Genomic DNA, 13290 nt, shown 5'->3' on the forward strand with positions numbered 1-13290 from the left:
CCAATATTTCCAAAAAGATTATTCTGAGACAGAAATTAAGAAGCCTATCCTTTGTCTCCCCCCCCCTTGCCCCTACCCCCTCCATATATAACCTTTGTGCTTTTATATGATTCTCTAGCAGGGGCTACTTACACAACTTATTTGAGAGGTAAAATGAAGCATTTTCATCTGATGTGTTTCTCATATGATTACAATTGTCTCATATGATTACAATGGAAAATCTTCTTGCACAATAATGACTAAGAAGAAATTCTTTTTAAATTTCGTTCAGTTTAATGAAGCACACAACTAATCTTACAATATGTATATCCTGACTCTTCTGAAAAAATTATTTTTACAATTTCTGTTATATGAGAAAGTTGTAAAAAGGGTCATTGAAAAGGAAGGAAAATTAGAGTTTCACATCCCATCAGTGATTGCACCATCATGGATTAACTCTTTGAGGGACAGGTAAAAGCCATAAAAATTTACCCTTGAGAGGTGTGACCAATAATTTACATATTTCAAATTTGATCCATAATAACACTTTAATTTCATTATTGTGATATAAACTGAAAGAACAATCTCAAGCAATATTTCTTGCTTTTTCTATCTGTAACATAGTCTGCCTTCACTCAATCAAAACTATCCACACAATTCATACCGAAGTTTTAATCTTTCAGCACAAGAGGGCAAGTGATATTGATTACTGTTCCATCTTTTATCCTGTGATTTACTGTGGGCACTTGATCCAATGGTGCATGACATTTAGAAATCATGTTGACTGACCTGTTATATCTACAGATAACTAACCCATCATTACTAATTCTGGAATCGAATTATCCTCTGTCAAGTTCCTTTTTTTCTTTCTGGAATTTATTGTTCCATGAGTGTGCCGACTATTGGAATGTAAGTTCCTGAACACATCATATGATGTAAAGCAATTGTCCATAAAGATAATATGTTTCTTTCCATGAAGGTCACTTGTTAAATTTAGAACCACGTTCAATCCTAATCCTACTACCAAGGACTGTGAAACTTTTCCTGTATAAATATCAATTTTCAGGTTGTATGTTAATTCATCACATAACATCCACTCTTTGTACCCCCTCTTTATAGGTCTGCTTCTCATGTTTGACAGATGATCTGCCTTTGAATTTAACCATTGCTTAATCAATAGCGAGAGTCTTGGAATTTCCTGTTGAAACAATCTAGCAGCAGACAGAGTTTGTATAGTTCGTCATAATTCTGACTGTTTCTGTCAGGAGCCACAGAATAATCCCCGAGATGTAAGTTACTCAGTAACTGACTAAATCTTTTTACTGTTATTAACTGTGATGTATAGCTTTCACCAGGGTCTGGATCAGTCCTGCAGTAATATCTGAAGGTAGGTTTTTCCGTAATTCCCACGCAATGACGTAGTTTTGTCTATATAATTCTTGATCTCATACAAGTTACGACAGTTGGCAACTGAGTGTGTTGGCACATACATTGCAGTTTTAATAGTTGGTGGAGCATATGTTGATGATGTGTTTACTAGTTTTGGGAAAGCCCTCAATACAGCTACATACTCTTAACCTATCAAACAATATTTCATATCCATTGGTGGGAACAAAAGAGTTGCCTGTCTGTGTTGCATACAAATTGCTTTGTAACACTGTGTAGTTTCTTGATGTTTCATCAAAAAACTCGCAAAATAACTGAACTCAGGTTCAGTTTGTTCTTTATTTCTGCAACCACATCATTTTTTCCGATAAATAATGGCACTTGGTCAACACCTGTGGCCCCATATATCATCATTGTTGATGGAACAGAGAGTGGCACTGCATTATTTTCACTTGTCTCATCACTTTCACTGTTATCCTGAGAATCACTACTGCTCAACATGCAACTGTAAACAAAATTAGAAGATGCACAATCTGTAGTGAATGTCAGATCACTGTCATCACTTTCATCACTGTCAAGTCTGTTGTCACCATAAGGAATTTTATCAAATAATATTTGGTAACATTCTTCCTCTGTTACTCTTTTTTGGTGAGACGTATTGGATGGAGAAGAAAATTCACCGGATGTAGAAGGAGGTCAGTGGTTAGTGCCACTAACAACATAGAAATACGTCTGTGAAGTACAGAAAATTCTATTCAAATAAAAAGTAATATTACTTGTAGATTTATGGAAGGTCAACACATAAAGATATACAATTACTTACCAAAAATAGTCATATAAAAAAGAGCTAGAGAGAGAAAAATGACTGACACTTCCACAAACACCACCAGCAATGTATGAAATACCAGATCATTTCATAAATATGTGCAAAAGTACTGCACTGTGATTTTCCTGCCATCTAGTGAAACTTAAGTCAACAATTAATTGGTTAGTTGAGAGAATACCAACCTGAGTGGTAAACTGAGACAAATAATGTGGTTAGCTACAGTGACCACTGCCCTTTCAAAGCATCTACATATGTGGTAGGTTACAGTGATGTCCATCCTTCAAAGAGTTAATGACAAGAGTAGACTGAATTTTAACAGAATTGCCAGAGCTTTGGTAGACTTCCAAGAAAGCTACACAGAAGAGATGAATAGCAATCCTCTGGAATTTTAAAAATTACTGAGGATAGTGGCAAACAAACAGTTATTCAAGCTAGTATGTGGAATCTGTGAGGTTGAAGACACACCACTGGACTTTCCTGTATACTCCAATAACAAATATCACACATTTAGCCAAACAGCTGATGCATTTTAATTGTTGGCCAGAATAATATACAAGAGAATTTAAAAGAAAATTTCAGGATAGTTTAGATGACAATCACTTTGGTTTTAGGAAAAGTAAAGGTACAGAGAGGTAGCTGCAATGTTATGTTTGATAATCGAAGCAAGATTTATGAAAAATAAATACACTTTCATAGGATTTATCAAAAAGCATTCAAATCAGAAAAGTGGAGCGAGATGTTTTGAATTCCACAGAAGAATACACTAGAAGGAAAGACAGGCAAATGCGTCATATGGATAAGAACTAGGAACATTAAGAATGGAACACCAAGAGATAAGTGTTCAGATTAAAAAGTGTCTAGGGCATGGACTCTGTTTTCTCTTCTATTATTCAAAATGTGTATTGAAGATGCAATGGGGGAAATAAAAAAAAATGCTAGAATAAATCTCTTTTATTTCCATCTATGGTCACAAAATTGTTTGGCCCTTAGACTACCAGTTTTGGTCAGCAATAATCATCTCTATATATGCAGTGAAACATGGGAAAACCAAATGTAGCTAATGAACAGCCTCCATCTTAAAACAATGAAATACACCACAATGAAAAGTGTCACTTTCAGGTATGTGGAAAATACAGACTTAAAATACGATGAGGCATACCTGTTTTAAAAAATATCCTAATATAATGAAACCATAGTGACATCGTCATTGTATTGATGTCATATTTTCAGTGCATTTTTTCCACATGTATGAAAGTAATACTTTTCATTAAGGTACTTTTTACTGTTTTAAGGTGTAGACTGTACACCAGTTGTATTTGGTTATACCACATTCTGCTGATTGATAATGGTCATCACTTTCTAAAACTGGAAGTCTAAGGACCAAACCATTTTGTGATTGCAGATGGAAATAAAGAAAACTTATTTTACACTTTCTGGATCACTGTTCTGTTCAAGACTGTCACAGCTTCTGAAGAAAGTTCAAGACTAGGATTAAAATTCAGCATGACAGGTTATCATTAATATGATTCCATGTTGACATTGCTGTTTTGTTTGAAAGTGAGGAAAAATTATAGGACCTGCTGAATTGAATGAACAGCATACTGAGCAAAGAATATGGACTAAGAGGAAGCTAAAGGAAGACTAAAGTACTGAGGACCACATAGTAAATGAAGTGAAGGAATTCTCCTACATGGAAGGAAAATAATAACAGATGATGTAAAACTGACATAAGAAGCAGACAAGCACAGGCAAAAAGGGCATTTATCATTAAAACAAGACAACCAGTATTAAAATAGATCCTGAGCTGAGACAGAAAGGTCTGAGAACTTATGTCTGGAGAAAATCATTTTGCGGAAGTGGAACATAAACTGTGGAAAACCAGGCAGAAGAGAATCAAAGTATTTAACACATGAGTTATTATTATATATGAGGTGCGATCAAAAAGTGATGGGAATTTTTGTTTTTATTAAAGAATCTTTATTTATTCATCAACATCAACTTTGTCCCATTCAAGGTAATCCCCCTCAAATACTTACACTTTACACTCTTGCCAGCACTTTTTCCAATTTTGGAAGCACTTCTAGAACTCACTTTTCATTATGGTGTTTGAGCAATTCTGTCGCATAACTTGCAGGTAGTATTCCTTACTGACCGTACAACCATAATACAGGGACTGAACCTGTCAATTTTTTACTTCTCTCTCTCTCTCTCTCTCTCTCTTTCTTTCTTTTCTTTTCAGGCAGTTTCCATTGGGCTGAGTGGGCCTTGGTTTTGATATTATACCTGTACCCACTATGTTTCGTTATGTGTTATAAACTTCTAAAGAAGTTATGGATTGATGTCAACGTCATTCAGCAACTTCTGAGTGATGTCTACATGATGCTGTTTTTGGCTGAATTTTAACAATTTTGGAACGAACTTTGCTGCTACACATTTCAAGCAAAAAAAAAAAAAAGAAAAAAGAAAAAGCAGCTTGAATGAGCCAAAGAATGTGCCAAAATCATCTTCAATTTCTCCAATGGTGACTCAGCAATTTTCCAGAACCATTTTCTTTGCTTCTTCCACATTGCCATCAGTAATCAATGAACTAGGGCATCCAGGGTGGTCGTCATCTCCACCATCACCTTGACCCTCTTCAATACATTTATACCACTTAAACTCTTGTCTTACTCATAGTAGATTTGCCAAAAGCCACAGTTAACATTTCAAATGTGGTGCTGCACTTTATTCCATTTTGCAAGTAAAACTTAATGCAAAATCTTTGATTCGCCTTTTTTGAAACCAAAAATTCGCTGAGCACTGAAAAACTCGTATAACCTTTTTGATTGTCAACAATATTCAAAACAGCTGAAAATGTAAACACAAACATGTGTACCAACAAGGTAAAAAAATTTGTACATTTGATACATTAAACCTGCAAAATTAAAAAATTCCCATTACTTTCTGATTACACCTCATATCTTCTTGTATAGCTGAAGGCTGGTAACTATGGATAGGAAACAAATGGATCAATTGTGTATGGATGCAGGAAGAATTTTCTACCTACAGAAACAGCTGAAAGCTGTGTTGACCACAGTTGACAGACTTCAGGCTGTTTCCCTGGGCTGTGATGGCACTGAGGCAACTCCAACTTAAGTTGTGGAACTGTTGTGCCTACAGCATCACCTAGGCACTCCAATGTCACAGCTAGTCTCAACAGACCTATGTACACTTTCCTGAGAATCAATGATGAACTGTGGAATGTTCACGCAACTCTGGCTGGAACAAGAAAGTGGAGAATGACCACAAGGCTACTGGATACTGGACATTTGACTGTCCCTTTACACTTAAAACAGACCTGATGTCTTCCCCTATGGTGAGATTACATTTAAGCCAGCATGATACACCTCTTCTTTTGTGACTGGGACAGGGGCTGAAGCCTCTGGCCAATTACCAAGGGCATGTTTCCAGGCTACTGTAGGATTCATAAGGTAAGTAATGGAATGTCTCAGGGAAATAGTAGGCAGGTCAGGAAGAAAGATCCGAGATCAGTCGACATATTTTCTAGGGGAAATGTGGAGCAAGCCCTGCAGGCAGCTATTGAGAACACTGGCTGCAAATAATAGCTAATGTTGGCACTAATGGTGCCTGTCACCTGGATTCAGAGGTTGGGGTTGGCTGAATTGGTAAAGACACATTGGATGGATGTTGAGCTAGCATTCTGCAGCATCATTCGCAAAACTGAAGGCAGTTCTCTGTTTTAGAACCTATTTGAGGGCTTAAGTCAGAGGCTCTGTTGTAAATGCTAGGCGTGTGGTGTTCAGTTGTGTGCAAGTTGAATTCACAGGTGCTTGCTTGTGATCCACTGTTTGTCAGTTTTAGAGCGAACCATCAAAAGAAGTTCATACCCTCTCCATTTCAGCACTAGCTTCAGTGTTACAAACAGAATGCATTCATTTTGCCACTGTCTGATGTTTTTTGCACATAAACTATTTGTTGTTGTTTACTGAATTAGATTTTCGTGATGTCGGAGTAGCTGGATGATAGTGTACTTCTGTTGAAAGAGTACTGATCCCACAGGTGCTTGTGGGATCCTAGTGGTCCACAACATAAAACACTTAAAAGAAAAAGATGCTTAGCAAGAAACTGCAAAAGAGCAAGAAACTGCCAAAGTGTTTAAAATGCCAACAGAGGAAGGGAGGAAGAAAATTAACTCCCTACTATCTTCTTTTAGACAAGAAAGGTGCAAAGAGTGTACAACCTTGGGAATGAGCATTCCTGCTTGGTCAGTATGAAGTGAGAAAAAACAGATGTTCTTCAGTTAGTACAGTCATGAGCACTTAGCAACAGCATTTTCATTTACTTAGTTTAATGAGAACTGTAAAAAGAGAGTATTTCCTCAGCTTTGCAATATTTATCCTGTCATTTGTCCCACCCTTTATCTGATTTAAAATATTGCACAAATTCATTTCTTACTTCTGCAGGAAATCTTGTTCCAGCCAGATATGGACAATTTAAACTGCTCCTCTGAAGAAGTCATGTCTAGTGACACAGTGTACCCTTCTTCTGCCAGCACATCAACAGATACTGCATAACTGAGAGATAATGGGATATACACTCTTTCTAGTTTCATTTTTTCTGGTTCTTCTTTATTTTTTATTTGTTCATGTAATTGCTCTCAGAAAAGTAAATGTCGTCAAAATAAACAGATAACACAGATGAACATAAAATAAAAAGATACAAAAGGCCTGATCATTCCGTAGCTTACCCTTCAAGGTATCTGTGTTCTGTCACAGTTTTGCTACCATATTACAAAATTTAAATACACAAACAGAGTAAGTACCCACCTCCATGGCTGAGATCACTAACGCATGCTTGTGCAGTGGCACTCAACCTGGGGATAAGCTAGTTTGAATCCTGATATCCTGATGTTGGAAAAAATTTTCACTGCCAGTATTGGTCAGCAAGGGGAGGAGAACTGGTGACAATAAAGTTTCTGATCACCAGACTCTGTGCCAATTTTCTGGTCTAAATAGTGCCGGCACCAGGTTTCACCCTCTCCCTTCTATCATCATCATCATCATCATCATCATCATCATCATGTTGCAAACAAAACAAAACAAAAGGTGAAAACTGTTTGCCCTCTGAGAATAATGTGTGTTATCCTGTAAACTGTAAAGCATACACAACAAAATAGCTTATAATGCTGGTCTTCCATATATTTTACTTTACATTACTCATTTTTATTGATAGTAAGTCCTTTGCATTCACCTTACAAAATCAATGAGTGGTTCACAGATTGCACTAAACACTTCAGGAATTGTTTCGGAAACAGATGCAGTTGATTTACTACATAGGTATTTGAAGCTAGTCTGTCACCTGTCACTAAGAATCACAGCATTAGTGCTAGCTTCTCTTCTGCCGATAGAGCTTCTCGATAGTTAGTGTCTTACTTTGAAACTTCAATTCAGTAGCAGCTAAAATAAGGTGAAAATCATCTACTGGCATGCAGGTGAAGTTTTGGAATAAAGCAAATGATGGTTGCAGCTGCAAATCACTCATCAGAACCGAACCACCATTTCTTTCACGCCTGCACAAAAATTCAGACACCAACATTTTTCTGTGACTATGTAGTTTTATTTTCACGATCAACAGCGAGCTCACCACACAAAATAAAACAACTTTTTTGTTTCCTTTCTCCATCACACTGTACTGAATATTGGTTAAGTAACTTTCTGCGACAACGTTTTTGCATCAAAAAGCAAAACACACTGTATCCCTTCTCTTCCATATGCTACAATGTAAATGCTTGTTTGCAGGTATAAGTAGGTGATGGTGTGCCAAGCAAAGCCACTGCACATTACTTGCGAAGAGCATTTGCTTGTTCTTAATTTTAGTGTACAATAGGCTTTACACCCCAATGATAGATCAGATGTGCACCACATGCAGGATGCAGATATTGTGGTAGCAGAGTATGTGCGGTATGCACGTGCAAGTTTCTTAGGATAGAGAAACACCTCCAAGAAATTTGGAGAGGGGAGATTATCAGCATTTTTTAATTACAGAGTGTAGCATTCATCACTGCAGGTTGGAGAAAGAAAACTGTTAATTTATTATTAGTTAACTACAAGAGTCTTCAGCAGCTAGTTTGACAATGCAGATGCAAGGGAGATATTTTAAATTTTGACCCTACAAATAGACAAGACTTTAATGACAGCATCAGTGGGCTACAGAGACAAGGATTACTGATCATAATATCACAGCAATGATAGTTTCAAAGCTAATAAATTCATCCAGAAAGCTAGGAGACTATTTACTGGAAACAGTAGATAAATAGTTGATAGCATCCTACTTAGACAGAGAATGGATTCCATTTAGTTCCAATATAATGGACATAAAGGAATTATGGCAATGTTTCAACTGATACTAAATTATGCTCTGCAGAGGTTTACGTATGCCAAGTAGGTGGATTAAGGGCATGACAGACCCACTGTAGTTTAATAGCAAAATTTGGAAAATTCTGGGGAATCAAAGATTGTTGCACTCTCGGGTCAAACGAGAATGTGAAAATGTCAACAGCTAAAAGTCAGTAGAAATTTGTGCAGCTATAAAAAGATTGATGCGTGAAACATACAAATTCCTTTGTCATATCTCAGTGAAGGATCTTGCCAAGAGCCCGAGAAAATAGAGGTTCTTCGTAAAATTGCTAAAAGGGTTGAAGGTTTACATCCAGCCACCTGTCTACCAGTTTGGTGTGGCAATAGAAGACAGCAAAACGAAAGGAGAAGTTTTACATTTCACAATTAAAAAATGATTCACCAAGAGGATTGTACAGACATACCATCATTTGATTGTCGCAAAGACTTCAGTACGGTAAAAACAGAAATAGGCATTTCTGGGGCTGAAAAGCAACTGAAAAAGTTAAAAACAAGTAAATAACCAGATCTGGACAGAATCTCAATTCGGTTTTCCTGAGAGTACCCGAAGCCATTGGCTCCTTACTTAGCTTGTACTTATCACAAATCTCTCATCCAGCACGAAGTTCCAAGTCAAGTATCACTTATATGCTCCTACTAGGAAAAGAAAGATTCCTGAAACATTAGTACAGATCCTGAATGTGAAATAATCTGGGTGAAGACAGAAGTTAAAGGTCAATCGAACATGGTAATCCAGTGCTTCAATAGACCCACTACCTCAACAATGATATGTTTTCGGAAAAACTTGTAGAAAGTTGCATTTAACTTTCTTCTCTTTTTATGGTGTTAGGGAAAAATTTCAACTTACCACCCACAGTATGGGAGACTCAAGCGATTATGCTCGGTGCTCGGAGAGGAACGCATAACATATTGTGCTAAATGCCTTATCACAAAATTATCTCGAGCAGACTGTCAGATAACTGACTCATGGGGGTAACATCTTCGATTTCTTCTTTACAGATAGGCCCCAACTTTGGATTCTGTTAAAGCAGAGAAGGAAATACTGGGCACAAGGCTCTTATAGTATCACTGAATGTGGGTCTTAATGGAAATGTTAACGAAAGTAGAAAGATATTTCTACCTAGTAAGTGCAGCAAGAAATTGATCTCAGATTACCTAAGCAACCAACATCAAACTTCCATCTCCGAGACAGAAAAATGACGAGTATAAATACGTACAATTCAAGTGAATTGTCAAATATGCCTCAGAGGGATCTGCATCGAGCAAACTTGTGACAAAGAGCCATTGTGGTTCGACAGCCAAGTCAGAAAGTTGCTCCAAAAGCAAAGACATCTTTATTCATTGACTGAATTGCCTTTCTTCATAGACTGAATTGCAGCTAAATTCTTGTAGACAAACAAAAGCCGAACAAAGCTAAAATAAGCATAAGAAAGGCCACGCATGAAGCATTCAACGAATTAAAAAATAAAATTCTTTTTGTAATTACCTGACAAAACAATCTTAAGGAGCTTAAATCTTACATTAAATCAATAAACATAAAAAAGTCAACTACCCAGTCTCTTGAAGGTCATACCATCACCCATACGGGGGATTACAGGAAGAATGCTTTCTGAAACAGTTTCACTGATCATACTACAATTCCCCCTGACCACATGATATAAAATCAACTAAAATTGTACAATGGAGGAAATTTGAAAGGACCTAATGGGATACCCATACAATTCAATACTGCGTACGTGAGAGAACTTGCTCTTTTCTAGCAGCTGGCTACTGTACGTTTGATCAATACTAGTGTATTGCTCTTCAGTGTGGGACTCTTACTATGTAGGACTTGCAGAAAAAACTGATACGATATAAAGAACAGTGTGTCCTGTCATGGGTTCATTTAGTCAGTGTGAAAGTGTCACATAGATCCATTGTGTGTGTGTGTGTGTGTGTGTGTGTGTGTGTGTGTGTGTGTGTGTGTGGGTGGGTGGGGTGGGGAGGGGGGGGGGGGGTGCTCAACAGCAAGGTTATCAGTGCTCTTACATATATTAAAAGATCCCACCTCATTCACATTGATCCACATGCACACTATATTTTACGTGCCTCAAGACAATGGAGAGAGGGTGAAACGTGCTATACCTGGGATTAAAACATAAGTATAATGACAGAGGAGCTAAAAGAAAGGCACAGGGAAATGAGAGTGGTTGACCACTTACAAAAAACTTTGGTGAACCAGTCACCCTGTTAGCACATTAAGAACCTCTCCCTAAAATGTTAGGAAACAAGTTGGACATATTAGAAAACATCAAAACTCTCACTACATTCATTTGAATATCACTTAAAAATCTGTTGGCAGTCCTGCCACTGTCCTCTAGTCTCAAAATAAAATACAGTCTAATAAAATGTGGGACATTGTGATCTATAAGCCACAAGCACCATGCACTGGAAGGTCCTCTCGCCAAGCATCATAGGGCTGCAGCCTATGTGAAAACGAATAAGGAGGACCTCGTCCCATCTGTGTAGTTGGAATGAAGTACTCCACGGCCACATTGTGGGCTTTACTAGACACATCCTACTGTCTGTCACTTCCAGCCACTAATCTTCCCACTGATGCTCGATTCTGTACTGTAACAGTGAGATGATAGCATGCAAGGAAATGACACAGTGAGCTAACTGAGGATCATGACAGGCCACCTCTACTGCTACACCTGCCCTTTCATTGCCCACAGTACCCATGTGCATTGGCACCCACCACAAAGACACTATCTTCCTCAGCCTATGTAAGTGGAGAAGGGCATCCTGAATATACTGGACTATTTTATCATCTGGATACAAGTACTGCAGAGACTAAAGAGTGATAAAGAAGTTGGAAAAGATGAGGTATTTAGTGTGAATGGCACATCTCATCTGCTTCATCACCCTCAAGACCGCAGATCGTTCTGCATCAAATACAGTGAACTCGAGGCAACAGAATCTTGGCGACATGATCCAGTTAAACAGCAGAGCAGCCAACAGAACCCCCTTGCATCGACCGCTTTGTGAATACAGCTACATACTTGAGGAACTCATTTAAAATGTTGGAAAGTGACATTTTAAAACCATAAGCAGGATGGCTATCTATTCTGTACTGAACTAAATTTCAAATTACTCTGGACCTTTGCAGTATCCATGATGGCAGTCAGTTAAAACCCCAGATTTGAGCCTGTACCTGCCCCACATTGACGGACTCCAGCATACACTTTGCACAGATCGCAAATGGCCTCGTTGGTCTTGGATAATTGGTAAATAGGCATCCCTTAGTGGGACAAGCAATGATACTGTATACTCAGTAGTAATGGGACAATCAAGTGTGTTTAAAAATCAACAAATTTTTTAGAGACAAATAAAATGTCTTATGTCAAGGACATGCGAATAAAAAGTATATTGTAAATAGTCTTCACCGGTTTGCCACCAGATCACATTGTGCAAGTTCCACAATATTTCCTCAGAGCAACTGTCCGACATCTTCAGGTGGTTCAACCTTGCTCATGGCTAGGCACAACTGACTGTATCCGCACACCGATGCCCTGTTTTTAGAACATGCGCGTGAAGAATGCACAGCCACGGAAATCGCGCATGAACAGTGATCTGCCATATTCAAACTCCCTCTGCCGAAAATCGCAGAGCAGCTCTCCCGCGCATGCGCTGTATGCTGAGTTTGTCAAGTGCGGCCAGATGTTAGTCACCAACGGCCGTACTAGGCCAGTGTTATTATGGGCCTGTTACCGAAGAATCTTGATTCTCACGTCGTGATTTAATAGCAGCCAATGCAGGGTCCCAGGCTGTGCTCAACTCATCAACAAGGATACGGGATTTCAGTTGAGCACAGCCTGGAACTCTGCATTGGCTGCTATTAAATCACGACACGAAAATTAAGATTTTTCGGTAACAGGCCTGTCATAACACTGGCCTAGTACGGCCGTTGGTGAGTAACATCTGGCCGCACTTGACAAACGCAGCGTACAGCACACGCGCGGGAGAACCACTCTGCGATTTTCGGCAGAGGGAGTTTGAATATGGCAAATCACTGCGCATGCGCGATTTCCGTGGCTGCGCATTCTTCGTGCACGTGTTCTAAAAACGGGGCGTCGGTGTGCGGACACCATCAGTCGTACCTAGCCACGAGCAAAGTTGAACCACCTGAAGATGTTGGACAGTCACTCCGAGAAAATATTGTGGAATTTGCACAATATGATCTGGCGGCAAAACCGTGATAACTATTTACAACACGAAACTTCCTGGCAGATTAAAACTGTGTGCCCGACCGAGACTCGAACTCGGGACCTTTGCCTTTCGCGGGCAAGTGCTCTACCAACTGAGCTACCGAAGCACGACTCACGGCCGGTACTCACAACTTTACTTCTGCCAGTACCTCGTCTCCGCCTCTCCCAAAGACCTGTGTCCAAGACAGACAAAAATGTTCAGTACCTTCTGTGCCTTTGCCTTCAGTTCCTTCGGGTGTGGTAACCATGACAGTCTGGAGTCAAAATTGAGGCCCAAAAACCACACAGAGTTCCACATATGCAATTCATATACATTAAAAATACAATGATAACAATTAAAATAAACACACACACACACACACTTCTATGTAGAAAAAGTTCAACCAGACTTTGCAGTCCACTCCTGCCTCTTTACTGTAAGTGACCACTGATGAGT

The 13290-nt window shown here is 38.7% G+C and overlaps 1 protein-coding gene across 1 annotated transcript in view; it reads right to left on the reverse strand.

Annotated features, from left to right (window-relative positions):
- LOC124595361 (exostosin-3) overlaps nt 1-13290 on the reverse strand; it is a 150950-nt gene that overhangs the window by 87857 nt on the left and 49803 nt on the right. The gene's annotated exons all lie outside the window — the stretch shown is intronic.

This window comes from Schistocerca americana, chromosome 2 (assembly GCF_021461395.2).
Source record: "Schistocerca americana isolate TAMUIC-IGC-003095 chromosome 2, iqSchAmer2.1, whole genome shotgun sequence".
Classification (NCBI taxonomy): Eukaryota; Metazoa; Arthropoda; class Insecta; order Orthoptera; family Acrididae; genus Schistocerca; species Schistocerca americana.